Consider the following 12,442-nt stretch of genomic DNA (forward strand, 5'->3'; position numbering starts at 1 on the left):
AACTTAGATCTATCCCCAGAAAACAAATCAGGAATTGAAATTCTGGGTTCTAACATCGGGTTCTGAACTACATAATCTTGAATGCCTTGTACCCTTGCAGTGAGTTGATCCACACAAGAGGACAGACCTTGAATGTCCACATCTACACCTGTGTCCTGAACCACCCAGAGATTTAGGGGAAAATAAAAACAAAACAAGCTGCAGAGGAAAAAAAAAAATGGTCTCAGAACTTCTCTTATCCATCTATTGAGATGCATTAACACTTTACTGGCCAGCTGTACTGTTATGATGACCTGGTGGTTAGGAGCACTCGGAATGACCTGATGAGCAAACTACTAATACAGGACAAGCTCTGGGAAGTGGGAGCTCTGCTGACCGCAACCCCTAATCCTATCACAACAACTAGAAATAGCCGTGGAGCGTACCTGACTCTGCCTAGACGCCTCTTCACAGCCTAAGAGCTAACTACCCCTAAAGATAGAAAATAAAGCCTACCTTGCCTCAGATAAATTCCCCAAAGAAATAGGCAGCCCCCCACACATATTGACTGTGAGTTAAGATGGAAGTCACAAACACAGGAATGAAATAGGTTTCAGCAAAGGAGGCCAGACTTAACTAAACAGACTGAGGATAGAAAAGGTATCCTTGCGGTCAGCATAAAAAACTACCAAAAAACCACGCAGGGTGTGCAAAAGAGACCCCCGCACCGACTCACGGCGCGGAGGTGCCACTCTGCATCCCAGAGCTTCCAGCTAGCAAGGCAAAATCATGATAGCAAGCTGGACAAGAAAACAGTGGTAAACAAATAAGCTAGCAAGGACTTAGCTTTTGCTGGAGTAGACAGGTCATCTGAAAGATCCAAGAGAAAACTGAACCAGTACTAGGACATTGACAGCTGGCATCAAGTAACGATCTGAGTGGAGTTAAATAGAGCAGCCAGCCTAGAACTAAACGAGGTCAGCTGAGGAAAGAACCTCAGAACCAGCAGCTCCACTCACAGCCACCAGAGGGAGTCCATGGACAGAACTCGCCGAAGTACCATTCATAACCACAGGAGGGAGTTCGAGAACAGAATTCACAACAGGCTGGGCCCTTTCCTTCAAACATTACGGAGCTGCTGCACTGTCCCGGGCTCTTAAGCCTTTTGGGATGCCTGTACCAGCTCCCTGTCTTCACTGAACTAAAGACAGGAAATCCCCTTTTTTAACGAAAGCAGGCTCCTCCTAATTTAACTGTTACTGTTCCAAGGAAACTATAATACTAAAGTATCTACATCTAGTGTCCAACCACTAACTACACTATCCCTATGCTACAACATAATGCACATCTTACAGTATGCAGTATACTACAGTATTTACACATCAAGTATAAACAGAGCAGCATAAGGTAATAAAACATACACAATTAGCAACATTTAATAATTAGTGATGAGCGACTGTAATCGTTGCTCGGGTTTTCCCGAGTACGCGCGGGTGGTCTCCAAGTATTTGTAACTGCTCGGAGATTTAATTTTCTTTGCCTCAGCTGCATGATTTACAGCTGATAGACAGCTTGAATACATGTGGGGATTCCCTAGCAAACTGGCAACCCCCACATGTACTCAGGCTGGCTAGCAGCCGTAAATCATGCAGCTGCGTCAAGAAAAACTAAATCTCCGAGCAGTTACAAATACTCAGAGACCAACCGAGTGTGCTCGGGAAAACCCGAGCAATGAGTACACTCGCTCATCACTATTAATAATGTTTAAACAGGACGTGCTTGGGGTATAAAACAGTCTGTGTGATCCCTTACAGATTGACTAGCCACAAGTTTTACAGTAGAATGTGGACTGACTGAGCACAGTATTTATACCAGACTGTGGAGTGTCTTACCACAACATTTACAATAAACTGTGCTCCGACTGACCATAGCTTTTTAGATAGGTGTGTATCGAACACTCACAGTAATAATACCAGACTGTGGACTGACTGGTTGTCATTTACAGTGGTCTGTGGACTGACTGATCACAACCTTCACAACAGATTATAGAGCAGCTCATCTTAGCATTTACACTAGGTGTAGACTAATTAACCACAGCATTAATACTAGAGTAAGAACCGACTGGTTGCAATTTTTAAACTATACTGTGGACTGACTGAACAAAACTTTTGCAGCAGACTGTGGACTGACTGGCTGCAGCTTTTACAATACACTGTGTATAGACTGACCCCACAGTCATTATCTCTGAGATAAGTAATTTTGACTCCAGTGTGTTATACTTATTGGTGTGTATAGCATGTAGCAGGAACATATTATCATATATTTGTCTTTTTACAGATGACTGAATCCCAGTGAGATGGTGGAACGTGACATTTTTCTTTGTGGATTCCAAGAAGACAATCAGAAGTATCACATAGGAGGTAATTAATTTTCATATTAATTACTGATAATCGTTGGTCTAGGCTTGAGTTCTAGATCTGCGGAGGTGTAATAACACCTTCCTGATACATGACAATATGCTGTATGTGTTTTTTCAAATGTACATCTTCTATACGCAACTCCTAGTATAACACCACCATATCTCAGGTACAGAGATGGGGAACATTTCTTCTCATTATCCTCTGTCTTCCAAATTGGGAATCCCCTCTTATATTTTATAAAATACTCTTCCTATCAGCATTGAAATAATCAATGCCGTGTTTACACGAGACTGACCACAGCATACACACTGGACCGAGGACTGACAGAACACAGCATTTACTCTAGATGTGTATTGACTGAGCCCAGTATTTATACAAGACTGGACTGACTGACAGCAACATTTACTATAGTCTGTGCACCAATTGACTATAGCATTTCCACTAGGTGTGGACTGACTGAGCACAGTATTTATACCTGACTGTGGACTTCCTTACCACAACATTTACAATAAACTATGCTCTGACTGACTATAGCTTTTTGACTAGGTGTATCATCCGATCACAGTAATAATACCAAACTGTGATCTGACTGCCAGTTATTTTCAAAGGTCTGTGGACTGACTTACCACAACATTCACAATAGATTATAGACCGGCTCTTCCCAGCATTTACACTAGGTGTGCATTAATTAACAACAGCTTTTTTAGTGGACTAAGGACCGATTGATTACAATAGTTACAATAGTACAATACACTGAGGATTTGTGAGGGGCAGAGCCAGGGCCATAGTCGTGGCTGAGAATATCTGGCTAAGCGCGCCCTGGCCTCCCGACACATATAAACAATGTCCCTTTTCTTGCATACCTTCTTCTACACCGTCAGGGTCCGATCAAGGCTGCTAAAGCTCGGCTGCTGATGTTGAAGAGCACAAATGGGCAGAGTCCATTTCAAACTTTAAATGAGGAACTTTACTTGTATCCAATCGCAGCACATCCTCATTAGTTACAGCATCAACACAGAATATGACATCGTTCACATCTTTTTCTTTCCCTGTGTCTTCACTTATTCCTCCCAAGGTTTCCCCGGGATGTACCGACCAGTTCGGTACTGCAGCTTCCTCCCTGTTCAGCATGACTACTCTTAGGTATTCCCTCATCTGTTTCACTCCAGACTGAAGAGCGTCTGCCTGCTTAGAAAGCTGCCACATTTTGGAGCTACTTGCGTCTCTATCCTGCTGAAACTCTTTAGCTGTAACTTGCTGACCCACTGGCACTGGACACCTGGGCCCTTTTCTTCAAACGTTATGGAGCTGCTGCGCTGTCCTGGGCTCTTAAACCCTTTGGGATGCCTGGGACTCCCTGGCCCCTCTGAGCTGTACCATCTGCCTGTGTTCACTAAACTAAAAACAGGAAATCCCGTTTCTTACCCACAGCAGGCTCCTCCTAATTTAACTGTCACTGTTCCTAGGAAAGTATAATACTAAAGTATCTCCATCTTGTGTCCTAACCACTTACTACACTCTCCCTACGCTACAACATAATGCACATCTTACAGTATGCAGTATACAACAGTATTTACACATCAATTATAAACATAGCAGCATAAGGTAAAAAAAACATATACAATTAGCAACATTTAATAATGTTTAAATGGGATGTGCTTGGGGTATAAAACAGTCTCTGTGACCCCTTACATTCCCCGTTCTTTTTATGATGGTTGTACCCGACCATGCCATATGAAAACGTTATTATTTACAACGTGATACTCATCGCAGGGATGTAAACGAGGTAGAACCGATTTTAAGCGAAGTGGTTCAGCAGGTACACCGGATACCACCTGCTGCAGAAAGTCTTACGGCTCATGTGGGAGCCAATGATAAAAAAAACATATTAATGTGTTTAATAAAACTTTGGTGCCTGGCACATAGCCCCCCAGGTGCACTTTCAGTCCGTAAAGACTCGGTTACGACTGCTCACAGGACCAAGCCTTCTAAGCTGTCCGTTAATAACTTTTTCTTACAATACCTTACTAACCTGACCTGTCCGTCAGGTTATCAGTCCATGGGGGTTTTATGCTGCTGCCGTTAGGAAGAAGGGGGATTGGGGTTTATGCAGGCTCAGAATCAGCCCAGGCAGAACCCCATTCCCAGGCCACTGCACGGCCAACTAATACCCCTGCCATGTCTTGGCAACCTATGACAACCGCGGCCGCAGCGTCATCATCAGCCCGAACACGGGCACAGAATTCAGGTGATCAGGCGACACGGGACGGATCTCGCTGATAAGTGAACGTCAATAAACTCCATCTGTATGTATAGTGCTAGTTGCACCAAATAAAGTGGGACTGTTCCATGTCCCAGTGGGCAAAGGAGTCGTGTAGCACCAGAGCAATGGTGCAGTAAGGCTGGTACAGGCCAAAGTTTCATGTTTTGTGTGGACCCCCACCTTTAAATTTCATTGCGATCCTTCTGCTGGATGACGGAACTTCACCCTTAAGGAGAAACGAGTCCTTGGACTAACGGACCATGTGCGGCTGTAGCAACAGACTGTGTTTTAAGACCAGACAACCCACACATGGTTCTCGGAACCATACTTTGCACAAATGAAGGGGGAAAGAAGCCCCGAGGGCTGTCCTCTTTAATAAATGAGACATAATCCCCTTCATCCAGTGGTCTGCAGTATTTTATGGAAGCGACATTGACATATACCTTGTTGTTTGTGGTTTCCTCTCATATGAAGCCGTACCCATGGGCAACGTCTGCAAAAACTAAATGCTCATGAGTGTGACGCCCGGCCATAGCACCCCCTCCGGGTTGGCGCAGTTCTGCCCAGACCTCCTTTTCACGTTATTTCTTCTGCTCAATTACTCCCGCAATCCAGGCAGCCTGCCTGGGAGATGGAAACGGGCCCTCCAACTGCGGTTGGGAACGGGACTGACCGAGGGTTGAAATGCTGCAGAGCGTGGGTCTGCTGCATAGGGGCTCCCTCCACGGGATAGGAGGCTGAGGGACCTGCTGGACTTCTGGGGTGAGGGGCCGAGGTGCACTCACCAGCTCCTGATGATGCAGTTCTGGCTCTGCCTTTACTTCAGGCTCAGATTCCTGTTATGATCCGGTGACTTTGGAGCCGCATGGAACTTTCTCTGGAGTAGGTGGAAGCTGTACTGACCGCAAACCCTGAACTAACACCGCAACTAGAAGTAGCCGTGGGGTGTGCCTAACAAGCCCTAGACACCTCAACACAGCCGGAGGACTAAATACCCCTATAGATGGAAATAGGAATACTATCTTGCCTCAGAGCAGAACCCCAAAGGATAGGCAGCCCCCCACGAATATTGACTGTGAGTAGGAGAAGAAAGACACACGCAGGCAGAAAAACAGAATTCAGCAAAAGAGGCCACTCTAGCTAAATAGGGAAAGATAGGACAGAATACTATGCGCTCAGTATTAAAACCCTTCAAAAATATCCACAGCAGATAATACAAAAAGTTCCACAATCTAACTAAAGACATGGAATGTATATCTGCAACTCCTGAGAATCCAACAAGACTGAGAAAATACTTACACAATCAAGCAGGACAAAAAAACAATGAATAGCACGGAATTATTAAGCACACAGCATGTGTGCCACAAAAACAAAACCAAACACTTATCTTTGCTGATTTGGCAACAAGGCAGAAGGAACCAAACAATGACCAACACCTCCAAAACCATGGATAACTGGCAAGGACTAATGAATCCTGCAAGCCTAAATACTCCAGTCAGAACTGCAATCAGCAGATACACCTGACCAGGACTGCAACTCAGGGACAACTGCATTACCACCTACAACCACCGGAGGGAGCCCAAAAGCAGAATTCACAACAGTACCCCCCCTTGAGGAGGAGTCACCGAACCCTCACCAAAGCCCCCAGGCCGATCAGGACGAGCCAGATGAAAAGCATGAACCAAATCAGCAGCATGTACATCAGAGGCAAAAACCCAAGAATTATCCTCCTGGCCATAACCCTTCCATTTGACAAGATACTGAAGCCTCCGCCTCGAAAAACAAGAATCCAAAATCTTCTCAACCACATACTCCAACTCCCCATCAGCCAACACAGGGGCAGGAGGATCAACAGAGGGAACAACGGGTACCACATATTTCCGCAATAAAGATCTATGGAAGACTTTATGGATAACAAAAGAGGCCGAAAGCGCCAATCGAAAAGACACCGGATAAATAATCCCAGAAATCCTATAAGGACCAATAAACCGTGGCTTAAACTTAGGAGAAGAAACCTTCATAGGAACATGACGGGAAGACAACCAGACCAGATCCCCAACCCGAAGCCGGGAACCAACACACCGACGACGGTTAGCAAAATGTTGAGCCTCCTCCTGAGACAACACCAAATTGTCCACCACCTGAGCCCAAATCTGCTGCAACCTGTCAACCACAGTATCCACACCAGGACAGTCAGAAGGCTCAACCTGCCCAGAAGAAAAACAAGGATGAAAACCAAAACTACAAAAAAAGGCGAAACCAAAGTAGCCGAACTAGCCCGATTATTAAAGGCAAACTCGGCCAACGGCAAAATGGCCACCCAATCATCCTGATCAGCAGACACAAAGCATCTCAAATAAGTCTCCAAGGTCTGATTAGTTCGCTCGGTTTGGCCATTTGTCTGAGGATGAAATGCAGAGGAAAAAGATAAATCAATGCCCAGCCTAGCACAAAAGGCCCGCCAAAACCTAGAAACAAACTGGGAACCTCTGTCAGACACAATATTCTCCGGAATACCATGCAAACGAACCACATGCTGAAAAAACAACTAAACTAAATCTGGAGAGGAAGGCAATTTAGGCAAAGGCACCAAATGAACCATCTTAGAGAACCGGTCACAGACAACCCAGATATCCTCTGGGAAACCGGAAGATCAGAAATAAAATCCATAGAAATATGCGTCCAGGGCCTCTCAGGGACTGGCAATGGCAAAAGCAACCCACTAGCACGGGAACAACAAGGCTTGGCCCGCGCACAAGTCCCACAGGACTGTACAAAGGAACGCACATCACGTGATAAAGAAGGCCACCAAAAGGACCTACCAACCAAGTCTCTGGTACCAAAAATACCAGGATGACCAGCCAACACAGAACAGTGAACCTCGGAAATCACTCTACTAGTCCATCTGTCAGGAACAAACAGTTTCCCCATAGGACAGCGGTCAGGTCTGTCAGCCTGAAATTCCTGAAGAACCCGTCGTAAATCAGGGGAAATGGCAGAAAGGACCACCCCTTCTTTCAGAATGCCGACTGGTTCAAGAACCTCAGGAGAATCAGGCGAAAAACTCCTAGAAAGGGCATCAGCCTTAATATTCTTAGAACCCGGGAGATACGAGACCACAAAATCAAAACGGGAAAAAAACAAGGACCATCGAGCCTGTCTAGGATTCAACCGTTTGGCAGACTCGAGGTAAATCAGATTCTTATGATCGGTCAAGACCACAATACGGTGCTTAGCTCCCTCAAGCCAATGTCGCCACTCCTCAAACGCCCACTTCATAGCCAACAACTCCCGATTGCCGACATCATAATTGCGTTCAGCAGGCGAAAATTTATGGGAAAAGAAGGCACACGGTTTCATCAAGGAACCCACAGGATCCCTCTGAGACATAACGGCCCCTGCCCCAATCTCAGAAGCGTCAATCTCAACCTGAAACGGAAGAGAAACATCCGGTTGGCGCAACACCAGAGCAGAAGTAAATCGACGTTTAAGCTCCTGAAAGGCAGAAACAGCCGCAGAGGACCAATTCGCCACATCAGCGCCTTTCTTCGTCAAATCGGTCAAGGGTTTAACCACGCTGGAAAAGTTAGCAATGAAACGGCGATAAAAATTGGCGAAACCCCAAAATTTCTGAAGGCTCTTTACGGACGTGGGTTGAATCCAATCATGAATGGCCTGAACCTTAACCGGATCCATCTCAATAGATGAAGGAGAAAAAATAAAACCCAAAAAAGAAACCTTCTGCACCCCAAAGAGACACTTAGACCCCTTCATAAACAAAGCATTGTCACGAAGAATCTGAAATACCCTCCTGACCTGTTCTACATGAGAATCCCAATCATCAGAAAAAATCAAAATATCGTCCAGATATACAATCAAGAATTTATCAATATAAGTCCGGAAGATATCATGCATGAAAGATTGAAAAACAGATGGAGCATTAGTGAGCCCGAACGGCATCACAAGGTATTCAAAATGGCCTTCGGGCGTATTGAACGCAGTTTTCCATTCATCACCCTGCTTAATACGAACAAGATTATACGCCCCCCGAAGGTCAATCTTCGTAAACCAACTAGCCCCCTTAATCCTAGCAAACAAATCGGAAAGCAAAGGTAAAGGGTATTAAAACTTGACCGTGATCTTATTCAAGAGGCGATAATCAATACAGGGTCTCAAGGAGCCATCCATCTTAGCCACAAAAAAAAATCCCGCTCCCATTGGTGAAGAAGATGGCCGAATATGCCCTTTCTCCAAAGACTCCTTAACATAACTCCGCATAGCGGTATGTTCAGGCACAGACAGGTTGAAGAGTCGGCCCTTAGGAAACTTACAGCCTGGAATCAAATCAATCGCACAATCACAGTCCCTGTGCGGTGGAAGAGAACTGGACTTGGGCTCATCGAATACATCCTGAAAATCAGACAAAAACTCTGGAATTTCGGAAGAGGAAGAAGAGGAGATGGACATTAAAGGAACATCATTATGAACCCCCTGACAACCCCAACTAGTCACAGACATAGACTTCCAATCCAACACAGGATTATGTACCTGCAACCACGGAAAACCCAGCACGATAGCATCATGTAAATTATGCAACACCAGAAATCGACAATCTTCCTGATGGGCCGGCGCCATACGCATGGTCACCTGTGTCTAAAACTGGGGTTTATTTTTAGCCAAAGGTGTAGCATCAATGCCCCTTAGAGGAATAAGGTTCTGCAAAGGCTGCAAGGGAAAACCACAACGCCTAGCAAACTCAAAGTCCATTAAGTTCAAAGCGGCGCCTGAATCCACAAACGCCATGACAGAAAATGATGACAATGAGCAGATCAAGGACACAGATAACAGAAATTTAGGTTGTACAGTACTGATGGTAAATGAACTAGCGATCCTCTTTGTCCGCTTAGGGCAGGCTGAAATGACATGAGAAGCATCGCCACAATAATAACACAACCTATTCTGACGTCTGAATCCTTGTCGTTCTGTTCTAGACAGAATCCTATCACACTGCATTGGCTCAGGACTCTGTTCTGAGGACAACGCCACAGCGCGCACAGTTCTGCGCTCCCGCAAGCGCCGATCAATCTGAATGGCCAGAGACATAGAATCACTCAGACCGACAGGCGTGGGAAACCCCACCATAACATCTTTAACGGATTCAGAAAGACCCTTTCTGAAAATTGCCGCCAAAGCATCATCATTCCATTTAGTCAACACAGACCATTTTCTAAATTTCTGACAATATAATTCTGCCGCCTCTTGACCCTGAGACTGGGCCAACAAGGTCTTCTCCGCTTGATCCACAGAATTAGGTTCATCATATAATAGTCCTAAAGCCTGAAAAAAGGAATCTACATTAAGCAAAGCCGGATTCCCAGATTCTAGGGAAAATGCCCAATCCTGTGGATCGCCACGCAGCAGGGAAATAACGATTTTAACCTGCTGAATGGAATCACCAGAGGATCGAGGTCTCAAAACAAAAAACAGTTTACAGTTGTTTTTAAAACTCAAAAATTTGGACCTGTCACCAAAAAACAAATCAGGAGTAGGAATCTTCGGCTCTAAAACAGGAGTCTGAACAATATAATCAGAAATTCCCTGTACCCTAGCAGCAAGCTGGTCTACACGAGAAGCTAATTCCTGAACATCCATGCTAACACAAGACTCCTCAGCCACCCAGAGAAAAAGAGGGAAGATAAGGCAAAACAAACTGCAGAAAAAAAAATGACTCGACACCCTTCTTCCCTTCTTCTGAGATGCATTTAACTCATTACTGGCCAGTTGTACTGTTATGATCCGGTGACTTTGGAGCCGCATGGAACTTTCTCTGGAGTAGGTGGAAGCTGTACTGACCGCAAACCCTGAACTAACACCGCAACTAGAAGTAGCCGTGGGGTGTGCCTAACAAACCCTAGACACCTCGACACAGCCGGAGGACTAAATACCCCTATAGATGGAAATAGGAATACTATCTTGCCTCAGAGCAGAACCCCAAAGGATAGGCAGCCCCCCACGAATATTGACTGGGATATTTGAAGGAACCAAAGAATGACCAACACCTCCAAAACCATGGACAACTGGCAAGGACTAATGAATCCTGCAAGCCTAAATACCCCAGTCAGAACTGCAATCAGCAGATACACCTGACCAGGACTGCAACTCAGGGACAACTGCATTATCGCCTACAACCACCGGAGGGAGCCCAAAAGCAGAATTCACAACAGACTCCTCCATAATCTCCAGTCCCTGATGGCGTGGAAACATTGGTTTTGGCTCCCAAGGATGGTATTACGGCTCCCGAGGATGGTGTTCTGGCTCCGGCGACTGCTGACACCTCTCCTTTGCAGGTACAGGAAACCGGTCCGCTCGGGATTCATCGGCAACTTCCCTTAGTCCTCTGTGTCGGCCTTCTCCTCTTCTTGTCTCCATTTCCTCTTAATTCAGCCTATGCCACCGCAGCTGTACAAGGGTTTTTTTCTGGGCCCCACCTGTTCCAAAGTGGGATCGCTTCCGGCCACTCCACCCACGTAAAAAGCTGCCACATTTTGGAACGACCTGCACCTTTATCCTGCTGCAATTCTTTAGCTGTAACTTGCTGACCAACTGGCACTATACGGCTGGTGTTATGATGACCTGGTGGTTAGGAGCACTCGGAATGACCTGATGAGCAAACTAGTAATACAGGACAAGCTCTGGGAAGTGGGAGCTCTGCTGACCGCAACTCCTAATCCTATCACAACAACTAGAAATAGCCGTGGAGCGTACCTGATTCTGCCTAGACACCTCTTCACAGCCTAAGAGCTAACTACCCCTAAAGATAGAAAATAAAGCCTACCTTGCCTCAGAGAAATTCCCCAAAGAAATAGGCAGCCCCCCACACATATTGACTGTGAGTTAAGATGGAAGTCACAAACACAGGAATGAAATAGGTTTCAGCAAAGGAGGCCAGACTTAACTAAACAGACTGAGGATAGAAAAGGTATCTTTGCGGTGAGCATAAAAAACTACCAAAAAACCACGCAGAGTGTGCAAAAGAGACCCCCGCACCGACTCACGGCGCGGAGGTGCCACTCTGCATCCCAGAGCTTCCAGCTAGCAAGGCAAAATCATGATAGCAAGCTGGACAAGAAAACAGTGGTAAACAAATAAGCTAGCAAGGACTTAGCTTTTGCTGGAGTAGACAGGTCATCTGAAAGATCCAAGAGAAAACTGAACCAGTACTAGGACATTGACAGCTGGCATCAAGTAACGATCTGAGTGGAGTTAAATAGAGCAGCCAGCCTAGAACTAAACGAGGTCAGCTGAGGAAAGAACCTCAGAACCAGCAGCTCCACTCACAGCCACCAGAGGGAGTCCATGGACAGAACTCGCCGAAGTACCATTCATAACCACAGGAGGGAGTTCGAGAACAGAATTCACAACAGGCTGGGCCCTTTCCTTCAAACATTACGGAGCTGCTGCACTGTCCCGGGCTCTTAAGCCTTTTGGGATGCCTGTACCAGCTCCCTGTCTTCACTGAACTAAAGACAGGAAATCCCCTTTTTTAACGAAAGCAGGCTCCTCCTAATTTAACTGTTACTGTTCCAAGGAAACTATAATACTAAAGTATCTACATCTAGTGTCCAACCACTAACTACACTATCCCTACGCTACAACATAATGCACATCTTACAGTATGCAGTATACTACAGTATTTACACATCAAGTATAAACAGAGCAGCATAAGGTAATAAAACATACACAATTAGCAACATTTAATAATTAGTGATGAGCGACTGTA

At 45.5% G+C, this 12,442-nt stretch overlaps 1 long non-coding RNA gene across 1 annotated transcript in view; it reads left to right on the forward strand.

Moving 5' to 3' along the window:
- Positions 1–2,314: 2,314 nt before the first annotated feature.
- Positions 2,315–12,442, forward strand: part of LOC143781296 (uncharacterized) — a 55,374-nt gene continuing 45,246 nt past the window's right edge. The window contains exon 1 of the long non-coding RNA XR_013216651.1: positions 2,315–2,399. This is a non-coding gene — a long non-coding RNA (uncharacterized LOC143781296). The remainder of the gene's footprint in view (positions 2,400–12,442) is intronic.

This window comes from Ranitomeya variabilis, chromosome 6 (genome assembly GCF_051348905.1).
Source record: "Ranitomeya variabilis isolate aRanVar5 chromosome 6, aRanVar5.hap1, whole genome shotgun sequence".
Classification (NCBI taxonomy): Eukaryota; Metazoa; Chordata; class Amphibia; order Anura; family Dendrobatidae; genus Ranitomeya; species Ranitomeya variabilis.